General features: G+C 43.2%; 1 protein-coding gene across 5 annotated transcripts in view; it reads right to left on the reverse strand.

The window, feature by feature from the left end:
* LOC138350724 (substance-K receptor-like) overlaps window positions 1–13,671 on the reverse strand; it is a 362,889-nt gene that overhangs the window by 242,465 nt on the left and 106,753 nt on the right. For 2 of the 5 annotated variants that reach the window (XM_069301938.1, XM_069301947.1), the window contains exon 1: window positions 9,557–9,733. The exons of the other annotated variants lie outside the window; for them this stretch is intronic. The gene's annotated coding sequence lies outside the window, so the exon portion shown is untranslated. Of the gene's footprint in view, window positions 1–9,556; window positions 9,734–13,671 lie in introns of those variants that run through there. 5 annotated transcript variants of the gene reach the window in all.

Below are 13,671 nucleotides of genomic sequence, written 5' to 3' on the forward strand. Positions count from 1 at the left end.
CCATGAGAAGCTTTACTTCCATTTGTTGACTCAAAATAGTTTTGGTCCGTGGTAGCCAAAGTAAGTCTCCTGCCAGAGGCCGTCCAGAGCTGTTTTACTATTAAAAAACATTGTAGGCGCTTCGGGAGCGCTTTGGCCTGGGTTCGTATCCTGGCCGGGGAGGGTTTACTGGGCGTCAATCCTTAACTGTTGCCTCTGTTCACCCAGCAGGGAATGGGGCCCTGGTTGTTAAACGATTTGGAGGGTCGTACTCCGGGGAATATTAGGCTCAAGGACCTGCCCGAAACGCTACGCGTGCTGCTGGCTTTACAATAATGTAATAACACTTGTATAAATAAATAAATAAATAAATAAATAAATAAATAAATAAATAAATAAATAAATAAATAAATAAAGTTTTTTTACTAACAGGCTTTATTTCATATGTATATTAAAGCGGCTTTACAACACTGAGGGTAAAGGCGGTTCCACTTATTTATGTCCCAACCTCTTGGGCTGGACGGTAGAGCGAAGGTCTCGCTACATGCAGGTCGGCGTCATCACCCCCTGGGTCATCACCGCCTGGATCATCACCGCTTGGGTCATCACTGGCAGTATCATCAGTTCATCATGGGATGCCATACACCTGTACTGGGACGCCATACGCCCGTACTTGGAAGCCATACGCCAGTACTGGGAAGCCATACGCCAGTACTGGGAAGCCATACGCCAGTACTGGGAAGCCATACGCCAGTACTGGGAAGCCATACGCCAGTACTGGGAAGCCATACGCCAGTACTGGGAAGCCATACGCCAGTACTGGGAAGCCATACGCCAGTACTGGGAAGCCATACGCCAGTACTGGGAAGCCATACGCCAGTACTGGGAAGTAGTAGTAGGGAGTACAGCTTAAACACGATTTTATTTTTTTAATTCGCGTTTACGCTGTCGGGTTTCCTGGTAATTTATCCATTCACGTTTGTGACGTCGAGTTTCCTGATAAGTTTCTCATTTGGAGTTAAAGAATTCTTATGAGAAAAATAATTTCCGAGATCTTAGAAGTTTGTTAAGAGTTCTTATGGTAGAAAATAATTTAGAAAATCTTACAGAAAAAATCAGGGGCAAAGTTCGCTCCCGTATTACTGAGATTAAACTCTACGGTCAATTTTATGTTATTTTGGGGAAAAATCATGTTTAATGTCTTAAGGATTTCTTATGGGGGAAATTCGAGGCAAAATTCGTGTTTAAGTTCTTAAAGGTTTCTTATGGGAGAAATTCATAATTTTTGAGAGTTCAGTTTTTATGAAAATATTTGAGTTTATATAATCATAGGCGTTTATTTAAGAGTGTAGTTTCGATATTAACCTATCAATTTCCCTGAAATTTTAAACAGTCATATTTCAGACGTAGTAAATCAAACCTAGTCAGTATGCATGTTCTAGCTCCTGTTCCCGCCTTACTTTATCCCCGTAACTTCTTTACTAACAGTCCAATCCCCCTGAAATTTTAAACAGTCATATTTCAGACGTAGTAAATAAGATCCGAACAACTACCGTGCTCCAGCTCTTGTACCCATGTTTTGGATCATTTGATCAACTCCTTTAGTAACAGACTAATTTCCCTGAAATTTAAAAGCGCTGTATTTCTAACGTAGTAAAACAAGTTTATGTCAGTAATTATGCTCCAGTTTTTGTCCCTGCCTCAGTTCTCTCTTGTAAATTCACTACTATTAGCCCAAATTCCCTGAGATTTAAAACCCAACTACATTTCAGTCCCCTGTAAAATAAATCAAAGCAAATTACCGAGTTTCAGCTCATGTCCTCCGCTTAGTTCGTCAAATTAAATTCGGATCAAGATGCTCTCAAGTCTATCAGAAGTAAACATCATTTCCTTCTTTTGTACTCGGCTTTGTAAATAATCACTAACGAGCTAATGTTCACACAGTAATTAAAATCACACGGTTATATAGCACCTTACCTTCAATACCATTTATTTGCTCAACTAAGCAATGATCACACGGTCAGAAATCACACCTTACCTTTTCCCTCCCTTATCTCCCCACACTCATTACTTTTTCCCCTTACTTTCTCATCCCTTACCTCCCCTTCATCTCGCCCATTCCCTCTACTCCCCCCTTTATCTCGCCCATTTCCCATCTTATTCAAACATTCAATAATCCTACTGTATTTGCATATTCTCTCCATGTTCTTCAAAATGTTCACAGCAAGTTCAGTTCATATTTTCCGTGTTCACTCCATGTTTTGCCTCGAATTTCCCCCGTAAGAAATCTCTAAGACATTATAAATGATTTTGTCCCAAAACAATATAAAATTGACCGTAGAATTTATTCTCAGTAATACGGGAGCGAACTTTGCCCCTGATTTTTTCTATAAGATTTTCTAAATTATTTTCTACCATAAGAACTCTTAACAAACTTCTAAGATCTTGGAAATTATTTTTTTCATAAGAATTCTTTAACTCCAAATCAGAATGGCAGATTTTACCTGAAACTCCCTACAGCGTAAACGCGAATTTAAAAAAAAAAATCGTGTTTAAGCTGTACTCCCTACTACTCTGGGACGCAAAAAGCCAGTACTGGGACGCTATACGGCAGTACTGGTACGCCATACGGCAGTACTGGGACGCCATACGGCAGTACTGGGACGCCATACGGCAGTGCTGGGAGGCTATACACCAGTACTGGTACGCCATACGGCAGTACTGGGACGCCATATGCCAGTTCTGGCATAGAAAAATAATAAAAAGGTGAGAAGGTATATTTTGCTCCAAAGTAAGTGCATTCCGACTCAGACTTTAATACTTCCAGCTAGCTTTATCTCGTTTGATGCCTCGGCGAATTAAAAAGTCTGAGAAAGAAGACTTTATCTCAAACTTAGAAATTCCTAACTCTAATTTACAGCCACGACATTCCTGATTAAGAAATTAAAACAACAGACTTTAAATGAATTCTTGATTGTCTCAAATTAGCAAAGTTCCGGATGAGACGATGTCGTTATTCCTCAATGAAGAGCTCTCTTGAGCTCCTCCTTAGAGCACTCTCCTAAACTCCTCAACAAAGTGTTTTCCTGAACTCTCAAATAGAACGCTGTCTTGAATTGATCAATAAAGTGAAAGGGTTTTATTTTTTCATGCTGTCATTATATGATGTCCTCCTTCCATAACTTAGCTGGATTAATCATTTTCATCCGCCCCGATTAGTGGATGGGTGACTCAGTAAGGTCTGGATGCCTGAGTGTACTTATATATATATATATATATATATATATATATATATATATATATATATATATATATATATATATATATATAATATATTATATATAATATATTATATATATATATATTATATATATATTATATATATATATATATATATATATATATATATATATATATATATATATAATATATTATATATAATATATTATATATATATATATTATATATATATTATATATATATATATATATATATATATATATATATATATATATATATATATATATATATATATATATATATCAAAAGCCAGCAAAGATTCAGATACCATTTGCACTTTTATTAGCCAATAAAACTGCTTAATGTTAACACAAATAAGGACACAGTAAACAAATCGAATTGGTATGTAACTATTAGGTGAGTATAATGAAATAAACAGTATTGAAATAATTGGCGGTAATATTCAAATAGTTTAATAACAACATATAGCAATCCGTTTGAAGATGCAATAGTAATCCATGACACAAGCGTCTGGATTCAATCCATGACACAATCGTCATTAAATGTTGAGTGTTTGCTATTGTTAATGCAATCTACGGTTCGTGCTACATGCTTCCTCTATTGTATTTGGATCATAATCCTTACGAAAATAATTAAATCAAATATCATTACAAAAATTAACAGTAAGGTACAGTTTTTTCAACGATGTAATACAAACATTACTTTCTCGATAATGAAAAAAAAAAAACGTGGTAATTCTTGAAACAACTTGACACATGGAAAGCAGTGTTGCGGAGTTGAATCCCCCCCCCCCCCCAGCACTACCCATGAGACTTGACTGCGACTGTAAATTCGTGATTTCATGTCAGACCTGGGTAAATACTGGTTCGGTAACAGGGTTGTTGATTTGTGGAACCAATTACCGCGTAACGTGGTGGAGGTGGGGACCCTTGATTGTTTCAAACGTGGGTTAGACATGTATATGAGTGGCATAGGGTGGTTATAAATAGGAGCTGCGTGTGTGTGTGTGTGTGTGTGTGCGTGTGTGTGTGTGTGTGTGTGTGTGTGTGTGTGTGTGTGTGTGTGTGTGTGTGTGTGTGTGTGTGTGTGTGTGTGTGTGTGTGTGTGTGTGTAAAATCACGAAAATTAACACGTGGTGAAAATTGTGAGTGTCAGACTCCCCGGCATTACACTCCCCGGAACTAGACAATGACACGGACGCTGCGACTCGGACCCTGAGGGAATGAGCCCAGGTTACAGTCCTAATTACACTACTCCTTGCGTTCGGACCCCAGGACACGGAACCCCAGGACACGGAACCCCAGGACACAGACCCCCAGGACACGGACCCCAGGACACAGACCCCCAGGTCACAGACCCCCAGGACACGGACCCCCAGGACACGGACCCCGCCAGGACACGGACCCCCAGGACACAGGCACCAGGACACGGACCCCCAGGCCATGGACCCCAGGACACGGGCGCTACACAGCCACTGGCATCTCTGGCGCGCAGCGATAACAATGTTTTTGCACAAATATTATTATTTGATAGGAAGCAATTAACTGGAGAAGCTTATATTAAACCTTACAAGTATATAAAGGCTGAGCAGTCATTGTTCCTGGTGCTGTGGGCCCTCGTGTACTGGTCTATACCTGAACTAGCTAGTTGGTGACTCGGCGGGGACTCGAGGGCGTTTGGACCACTGATATGACAAGCCCTGTCTTCCCAGACCCACCTGCAGTGTTGCTTCAATGTTGCCGTTAAGGACTAGCGCGGCTCAAGAATTCTTTAGCTTTGTATATAATCGAAGTTTAAATTAAATTGTGGTATATATAATATGTATACTGAGAAGCGGAGTATACCTCTCAGTGTAGGTGTCCCTAGGTAGTGTAGCGGAGTATACCTCTCAGTGTAGGTGTCCCTAGGTAGTGTAGCGGAGTATACCTCTCAGTGTAGGTGTCCCTAGGTAGTGTAGCGGAGTATACCTCTCAGTGTAGGTGTCCCTAGGTAGTGTAGCGGAGTATACCTCTCAGTGTAGGTGTCCCTAGGTAGTGTAGCGGAGTATACCTCTCAGTGTAGGTGTCCCTAGGTAGTGTAGCGGAGTACACCTCTCAGTGTAGGTGTCCCTAGGTAGTGTAGCGGAGTATACCTCTCAGTGTAGGTGTCCCTAGGTAGTGTAGCGGAGTACACCTCTCAGTGTAGGTGTCCCTAGGTAGTGTAGCGGGGTATACCTCTCAGTGTAGGTGTCCCTAGGTAGTGTAGCGGAGTACACCTCTCAGTGTAGGTGTCCCTAGGTAGTGTAGCGGAGTACACCTCTCAGTGTAGGTGTCCCTAGGTAGTGTAGCGGGGTATACCTCTCAGTGTAGGTGTCCCTAGGTAGTGTAGCGGAGTACACCTCTCAGTGTAGGTGTCCCTAGGTAGTGTAGCGGAGTACACCTCTCAGTGTAGGTGTCCCTAGGTAGTGTAGCGGGGTATACCTCTCAGTGTAGGTGTCCCTAGGTAGTGTAGCGGAGTACACCTCTCAGTGTAGGTGTCCCTAGGTAGTGTAGCGGGGTATACCTCTCAGTGTAGGTGTCCCTAGGTAGTGTAGCGGAGTACACCTCTCAGTGTAGGTGTCCCTAGGTAGTGTAGCGGAGTACACCTCTCAGTGTAGGTGTCCCTAGGTAGTGTAGCGGGGTATACCTCTCAGTGTAGGTGTCCCTAGGTAGTGTAGCGGAGTATACCTCTCAGTGTAGGTGTCCCTAGGTAGTGTAGCGGAGTACACCTCTCAGTGTAGGTGTCCCTAGGTAGTGTAGCGGAGTACACCTCTCAGTGTAGGTGTCCCTAGGTAGTGTAGCGGGGTACACCTCTCAGTGTAGGTGTCCCTAGGTAGTGTAGCGGAGTACACCTCTCAGTGTAGGTGTCCCTAGGTAGTGTAGCGGAGTACACCTCTCAGTGTAGGTGTCCCTAGGTAGTGTAGCGGGGTATACCTCTCAGTGTAGGTGTCCCTAGGTAGTGTAGCGGAGTATACCTCTCAGTGTAGGTGTCCCTAGGTAGTGTAGCGGAGTATACCTCTCAGTGTAGGTGTCCCTAGGTAGTGTAGCGGAGTATACCTCTCAGTGTAGGTGTCCCTAGGTAGTGTAGCGGAGTACACCTCTCAGTGTAGGTGTCCCTAGGTAGTGTAGCGGAGTATACCTCTCAGTGTAGGTGTCCCTAGGTAGTGTAGCGGAGTATACCTCTCAGTGTAGGTGTCCCTAGGTAGTGTAGCGGAGTATACCTCTCAGTGTAGGTGTCCCTAGGTAGTGTAGCGGAGTATACCTCTCAGTGTAGGTGTCCCTAGGTAGTGTAGCGGAGTATACCTCTCAGTGTAGGTGTCCCTAGGTAGTGTAGCGGAGTATACCTCTCAGTGTAGGTGTCCCTAGGTAGTGTAGCGGAGTATACCTCTCAGTGTAGGTGTCCCTAGGTAGTGTAGCGGAGTACACCTCTCAGTGTAGGTGTCCCTAGGTAGTGTAGCGGAGTATACCTCTCAGTGTAGGTGTCCCTAGGTAGTGTAGCGGAGTATACCTCTCAGTGTAGGTGTCCCTAGGTAGTGTAGCGGAGTACACCTCTCAGTGTAGGTGTCCCTAGGTAGTGTAGCGGAGTATACCTCTCAGTGTAGGTGTCCCTAGGTAGTGTAGCGGAGTACACCTCTCAGTGTAGGTGTCCCTAGGTAGTGTAGCGGAGTATACCTCTCAGTGTAGGTGTCCCTAGGTAGTGTAGCGGAGTATACCTCTCAGTGTAGGTGTCCCTAGGTAGTGTAGCGGAGTACTACCTCTCAGTGTAGGTGTCCCTAGGTAGTGTAGCGGAGTATACCTCTCAGTGTAGGTGTCCCTAGGTAGTGTAGCGGAGTATACCTCTCAGTGTAGGTGTCCCTAGGTAGTGTAGCGGAGTATACCTCTCAGTGTAGGTGTCCCTAGGTAGTGTAGCGGAGTATACCTCTCAGTGTAGGTGTCCCTAGGTAGTGTAGCGGGGTATACCTCTCAGTGTAGGTGTCCCTAGGTAGTGTAGCGGAGTATACCTCTCAGTGTAGGTGTCCCTAGGTAGTGTAGCGGAGTATACCTCTCAGTGTAGGTGTCCCTAGGTAGTGTAGCGGAGTATACCTCTCAGTGTAGGTGTCCCTAGGTAGTGTAGCGGGGTATACCTCTCAGTGTAGGTGTCCCTAGGTAGTGTAGCGGAGTATACCTCTCAGTGTAGGTGTCCCTAGGTAGTGTAGCGGAGTATACCTCTCAGTGTAGGTGTCCCTAGGTAGTGTAGCGGAGTATACCTCTCAGTGTAGGTGTCCCTAGGTAGTGTAGCGGAGTATACCTCTCAGTGTAGGTGTCCCTAGGTAGTGTAGCGGAGTATACCTCTCAGTGTAGGTGTCCCTAGGTAGTGTAGCGGAGTATACCTCTCAGTGTAGGTGTCCCTAGGTAGTGTAGCGGAGTACACCTCTCAGTGTAGGTGTCCCTAGGTAGTGTAGCGGAGTATACCTCTCAGTGTAGGTGTCCCTAGGTAGTGTAGCGGAGTATACCTCTCAGTGTAGGTGTCCCTAGGTAGTGTAGCGGAGTATACCTCTCAGTGTAGGTGTCCCTAGGTAGTGTAGCGGAGTATACCTCTCAGTGTAGGTGTCCCTAGGTAGTGTAGCGGAGTATACCTCTCAGTGTAGGTGTCCCTAGGTAGTGTAGCGGAGTATACCTCTCAGTGTAGGTGTCCCTAGGTAGTGTAGCGGAGTATACCTCTCAGTGTAGGTGTCCCTAGGTAGTGTAGCGGAGTATACCTCTCAGTGTAGGTGTCCCTAGGTAGTGTAGCGGAGTATACCTCTCAGTGTAGGTGTCCCTAGGTAGTGTAGCGGAGTATACCTCTCAGTGTAGGTGTCCCTAGGTAGTGTAGCGGAGTATACCTCTCAGTGTAGGTGTCCCTAGGTAGTGTAGCGGAGTATACCTCTCAGTGTAGGTGTCCCTAGGTAGTGTAGCGGAGTATACCTCTCAGTGTAGGTGTCCCTAGGTAGTGTAGCGGAGTATACCTCTCAGTGTAGGTGTCCCTAGGTAGTGTAGCGGAGTATACCTCTCAGTGTAGGTGTCCCTAGGTAGTGTAGCGGAGTATACCTCTCAGTGTAGGTGTCCCTAGGTAGTGTAGCGGAGTATACCTCTCAGTGTAGGTGTCCCTAGGTAGTGTAGCGGAGTATACCTCTCAGTGTAGGTGTCCCTAGGTAGTGTAGCGGAGTATACCTCTCAGTGTAGGTGTCCCTAGGTAGTGTAGCGGAGTATACCTCTCAGTGTAGGTGTCCCTAGGTAGTGTAGCGGAGTATACCTCTCAGTGTAGGTGTCCCTAGGTAGTGTAGCGGAGTATACCTCTCAGTGTAGGTGTCCCTAGGTAGTGTAGCGGAGTATACCTCTCAGTGTAGGTGTCCCTAGGTAGTGTAGCGGAGTATACCTCTCAGTGTAGGTGTCCCTAGGTAGTGTAGCGGAGTATACCTCTCAGTGTAGGTGTCCCTAGGTAGTGTAGCGGAGTATACCTCTCAGTGTAGGTGTCCCTAGGTAGTGTAGCGGAGTATACCTCTCAGTGTAGGTGTCCCTAGGTAGTGTAGCGGAGTATACCTCTCAGTGTAGGTGTCCCTAGGTAGTGTAGCGGAGTATACCTCTCAGTGTAGGTGTCCCTAGGTAGTGTAGCGGAGTATACCTCTCAGTGTAGGTGTCCCTAGGTAGTGTAGCGGAGTATACCTCTCAGTGTAGGTGTCCCTAGGTAGTGTAGCGGAGTATACCTCTCAGTGTAGGTGTCCCTAGGTAGTGTAGCGGAGTATACCTCTCAGTGTAGGTGTCCCTAGGTAGTGTAGCGGAGTATACCTCTCAGTGTAGGTGTCCCTAGGTAGTGTAGCGGAGTATACCTCTCAGTGTACAACCCGTTCTCGCACTTTCGTAGTCAATATTGACTTATTAAATACGTGCATATGTGACATACTTAACATACTAGTTTACCTTGAAAAGCTTCATAGAAAACACCGACCTTACCTATAATAGGTTAAGTAATAATTGTAATTACGAAGCAATAAGATGCTTATCTTAACATACTAAGAAGGTTAGGCAAGGTCGGTGTTTTCTATGAAGCTTTCCAAGGTAAACTAGTATGTTAAGTATGTCACATATGCACGTATTTAATAAGTCAATATTGACTGTAAGAAAGTGCGAGAACGGGTTGCAGTATAGGTGTCCCTAGGTAGTGTAGTGGAGTACACCTCTCAGTGTAGGTATCCCTAGGTAGTGTAGCGGAGTACACCCCTCAGTGTAGGTGTCCCTAGGTAGTGTAGGTCATGGATCACACGAACTAACAACTTGCTCACCTGTTGGTGCGTTGTGTCGCCTGATTATGAAGAAAATGATCCAGTACTCAGTAAGTATAAATGAAAAACACAACACGTCACTAATCTGACTGGTTGCACATGTAACACTTGTGTCTAGGAAGTCAAACTCTCACACTAGCACACCGCGCGCCCTGCTCGGTGTTACAGCCCACACTGGTGGCGCCCGACGCACGGGCCACGCGCACACCTCTGCGACTCTCCAGAAACTGGTGTGTACGTTTGCTCCCAAACTAGTGGGCGCCTAGTATGTACGTCAACTAGTGGGGCGCCTGGTGTGTACGTCAACTAGTGGGGCGTCTGGCGTGTACGTCAACTAGTGGGGCGTCTGGCGTGTACGTCAACTAGTGTGCGTCTGGCGTGTACGTCAACTAGTGGGGCGTCTGGCGTGTACGTCAACTAGTGGGGCGCCTGGCGTGTACGTCAACTAGTGGGGCGTCTGGCGTGTACGTCAACTAGTGGGGCGCCTGGCGTGTACGTCAACTAGTGGGGCGTCTGGCGTGTACGTCAACTAGTGGGGCGCCTGGCGTGTACGTCAACTAGTGTACGTCAACTAGTGTGGCGTCTGGCGTGTACGTCAACTAGTGGGGCGCCTGGCGTGTACGTCAACTAGTGGGGCGTCTGGCGTGTACGTCAACTAGTGTGGCGTCTGGCGTGTACGTCAACTAGTGTGGCGTCTGGCGTGTACGTCAACTAGTGGGGCGTCTGGCGTGTACGTCAACTAGTGGGGCGTCTGGCGTGTACGTCTACTAGTGTACGTCAACTAGTGAGGCGCCCGGCGTGTACGTCTACTAGTGTACGTCAACTAGCGGGCGTCTGGCGTGTACGTCTACTCCACAAGCGCGCGCCGTGTTCGCATCCCAGCCTGAGAAGGTTAAAACAACAATTGGCTCCAAGGAGCACTTACTCGCCCTACCCCTCAGCTTTGTTTACCTTCCCCGGGGCAGCATCCTACTGCCCATCCTCGACCCGGAGGGGCGCCTCAGACCAAGCCTTGTAGCGGGATACTTTACCAGTTATTGATGGAATCTTCCCGCTGAAAACTGATACCCGCAGATATCACGGGTCTCTGTTATTACTCAGACACACTTTGACAGTTATGGCATCCGCCATCATTCTCTGGAGTTTTTTCCCAGACACGTGAAAGATGAGGTTAATATTTCCGCCCGTGATATTGACACTTAAGTCAGCTCTGGACGGCGCCACAACTCAACCCGTTCTTGCACTTTCGTATAATCAATATTGACTTATTAAATACGTGCATATGTGACATACTAAACATACTGGTTTACCTTGAAAAGCTTCATAGAAAACACCGACCTTACTTAACCTACTTAGTATGTTAAGATAAGCATCTTATTGCTTCGTAATTACAATTATTACTTAACCTATTATAGGTATAGGTTAAGTAATAATTGTAATTTATATATATTATGAATAACATAGGTCCCAGGACAGAGCCTTGAGGCATTCCACTTATATCATTTTCCCACTCTGACTTAACCCTATTTATACTGTTTCCTTTGGTATAGCCATGCCCTAATCCAACTTAATGTAGTACCCCGATACCGTGAGCCTCTAACTTTTTAATCAGTCTTTCATGTGGCACTGTATCAAAAGCTTTGCTAAAGTCAAGGTACACAACATCACAAACCTTACCACTATCAACTGCCTCAACAATGCTGGAATAAAAAGATAACAAATTTGTTAAACATGAACGGCCATTTGTAAAACCGTGTTGTGAATCATTTATTAATTTATGTTTTTTCAAGATGAAGACGAATGGTATTTGCAATTATCGATTTAAGTAACTTTCTCGCAATAGACGCTAAGCTAATTGGCCGATAGTTTGACGCAAGTGATCTATCTCCTTTCTAGAAAACTTTTACCACATTAGCAACCTTCCACGACTCTGGCACTCTGCCTGACTCTAATGATTTATTAAATATAGTAGACAATGGCTCGCAAAGCTCCTCTTTGCATTCTTTAAGCACCCTGGCAAACACTTCATCCGGCCCTGGGGATTTGTTTGGTTTGAGTTTTACTATTAGTTTAATAACATCCTCCCTGGTAACTGCTAAACTAGTCAACCTGTCCTCGTCCCCACCCACATAGACTTGTTCGGCTGAAGGGGGTCATACAACTTGGATTTTAAAAGTTGTTCAATTGCAATCATAACTTTTTTTGAGAAGTTCTATATGAAAAGTTCTGCAACTGTTCCAAGTTTCAGTATCGCAGCCTAAATAGAAAGTGAAGTTTTTGTTTTTGTTTTTTTTAACCAATTTAACACATTTTCAAAAAAATTCTACAACTACACGTTTCTAATTGAATCATTTCTATGACACTCTTCTGTCACATTAGCATATAATAAAGCATTGGTATGACCGGATTTTCCGAAATATATTTAATTTTACTAATATAAATAGTCAAATTTCCCCCTAAAATTATGCAAATATATCACATTTATTACTATTTATAAAATCAATAAATGAACTTAGGAAAAAATACGTCTTAATAATTGTAGAGACATAAACTCTACATTATAAGGTGTAATGTTCATGTAAATTGAATAAAAAATAAAAGAGTAGAAGTTACCTTTATGTTACTTGAAAAGAAATAACTAAAAAATGAAGTGTAAGGTGCTGCCATCTGTGGCTGAGGTTGACATCAACCAATTTCCTCCCAAATTGGCACCCTTACAGATGGACCTACGTGCAGTCACGTGTATAAGTTTCAGGCAAATCGCCCGATAAACCAATAAGAAAAAAAATCAGAAAAAAAAAAATCATTTTTTTTTAACTAAATTTTCTGGATAAGACTAATTATTACATTTTTTTATTATATGCTATTGTGATAGCTGAGAGTCATAGACATTGATTTCAGTTGACACTTGTGTTTAATGTTAATTTTTGAAAAATTTGGAAAATTGACACAAATAATTTTTTTCTCCCTTCCCATTTATGCTACGATGCTGAGACTTGGACCAGATGAAGCCCTTTTCATATACAACTTGTCAAAAAAAGTTTGATTGAAATTGAACGAGTTTTTATTTATTGCATATTTGAAATTATGCCCCCTGAAGACACAATGTTCAGTTCTTCTTTAGTAAATACAGAGATAAAATATTTATTAAAAATACTACACATTTGTTTGTCATTATCAGTTATCTGACCTATCTCAGTTTTTAAAGGACCTATTATTTCTCTAATCTTTGTACGATATAACAAAAAAAAAACTATAGGATTTGACTTTGCTTGCCCTGCTATGCGAACGTCAGTTTCTTTTTGCCCTCCTTATCTCTTTTTTAACATTTCTAACCAATTGTACGAATTCTTGTTCTAAACTGACTTCCCCATTCCTAATTCTTTTGTACCAAGCTCTCTTTATACCTATAAGGGTCTTCAGATCCTTTTTTATCCATTTCGGGTCATTATTATTCTATATATTCAATTTGTATGGTATACTACGTTCCTGTGCTTTGCTTAGAATATTTGTAACTAAGTTATATTCTGAATCAACATCGAAATCCATTTTTATATCACCCATCGCTGGGTTCACGCCTCGCTCCAAGACCGGCTCACCCCTATGCCCAGGACTTTCCAATCTATTTCAACCAAAAACTTTCTTAGGCTATTAAAAATAAGCTTTTCGAAAATCTGGGACTTTAACAGAATTTTCGCCTACGAATCTATTCTATTCTATGCTGAATCTGATTTCTTTGTGATCACTGTTTCCTAGCTCACTCCCTATTTCGATGTCATTTATTTGTGTTTCCCTGTTAGTTAACACTAAGTCTTAAATATTATTTCCCCGCGTTGGTTCCTTAATGTGTTGCTTAAGAAAGCAATCGTCAATTAATTCTAGAAAATCTTCTGCTTCATTATTCCTTGTTATGTTAATCTAGTTTATTCCATTAAAATTAAAGTCACCCATGACACAAATACTGTTTCCCCTAGATGCTCTATATATTTTATCCCATAGGTGCTCTGCTTCCATTCTGCCTAAGCTTGGTGGCCTACATATAACTCCTATTATAAGATTTCTAGATTTTCGTTAAATTCTAGCCAAATAGTTTCTGTGTGTGGCTCAGTTTTGAT

The sequence above is a fragment of the Procambarus clarkii genome, chromosome 5 (assembly GCF_040958095.1).
Source record: "Procambarus clarkii isolate CNS0578487 chromosome 5, FALCON_Pclarkii_2.0, whole genome shotgun sequence".
In the NCBI taxonomy this organism is placed as follows: Eukaryota; Metazoa; Arthropoda; class Malacostraca; order Decapoda; family Cambaridae; genus Procambarus; species Procambarus clarkii.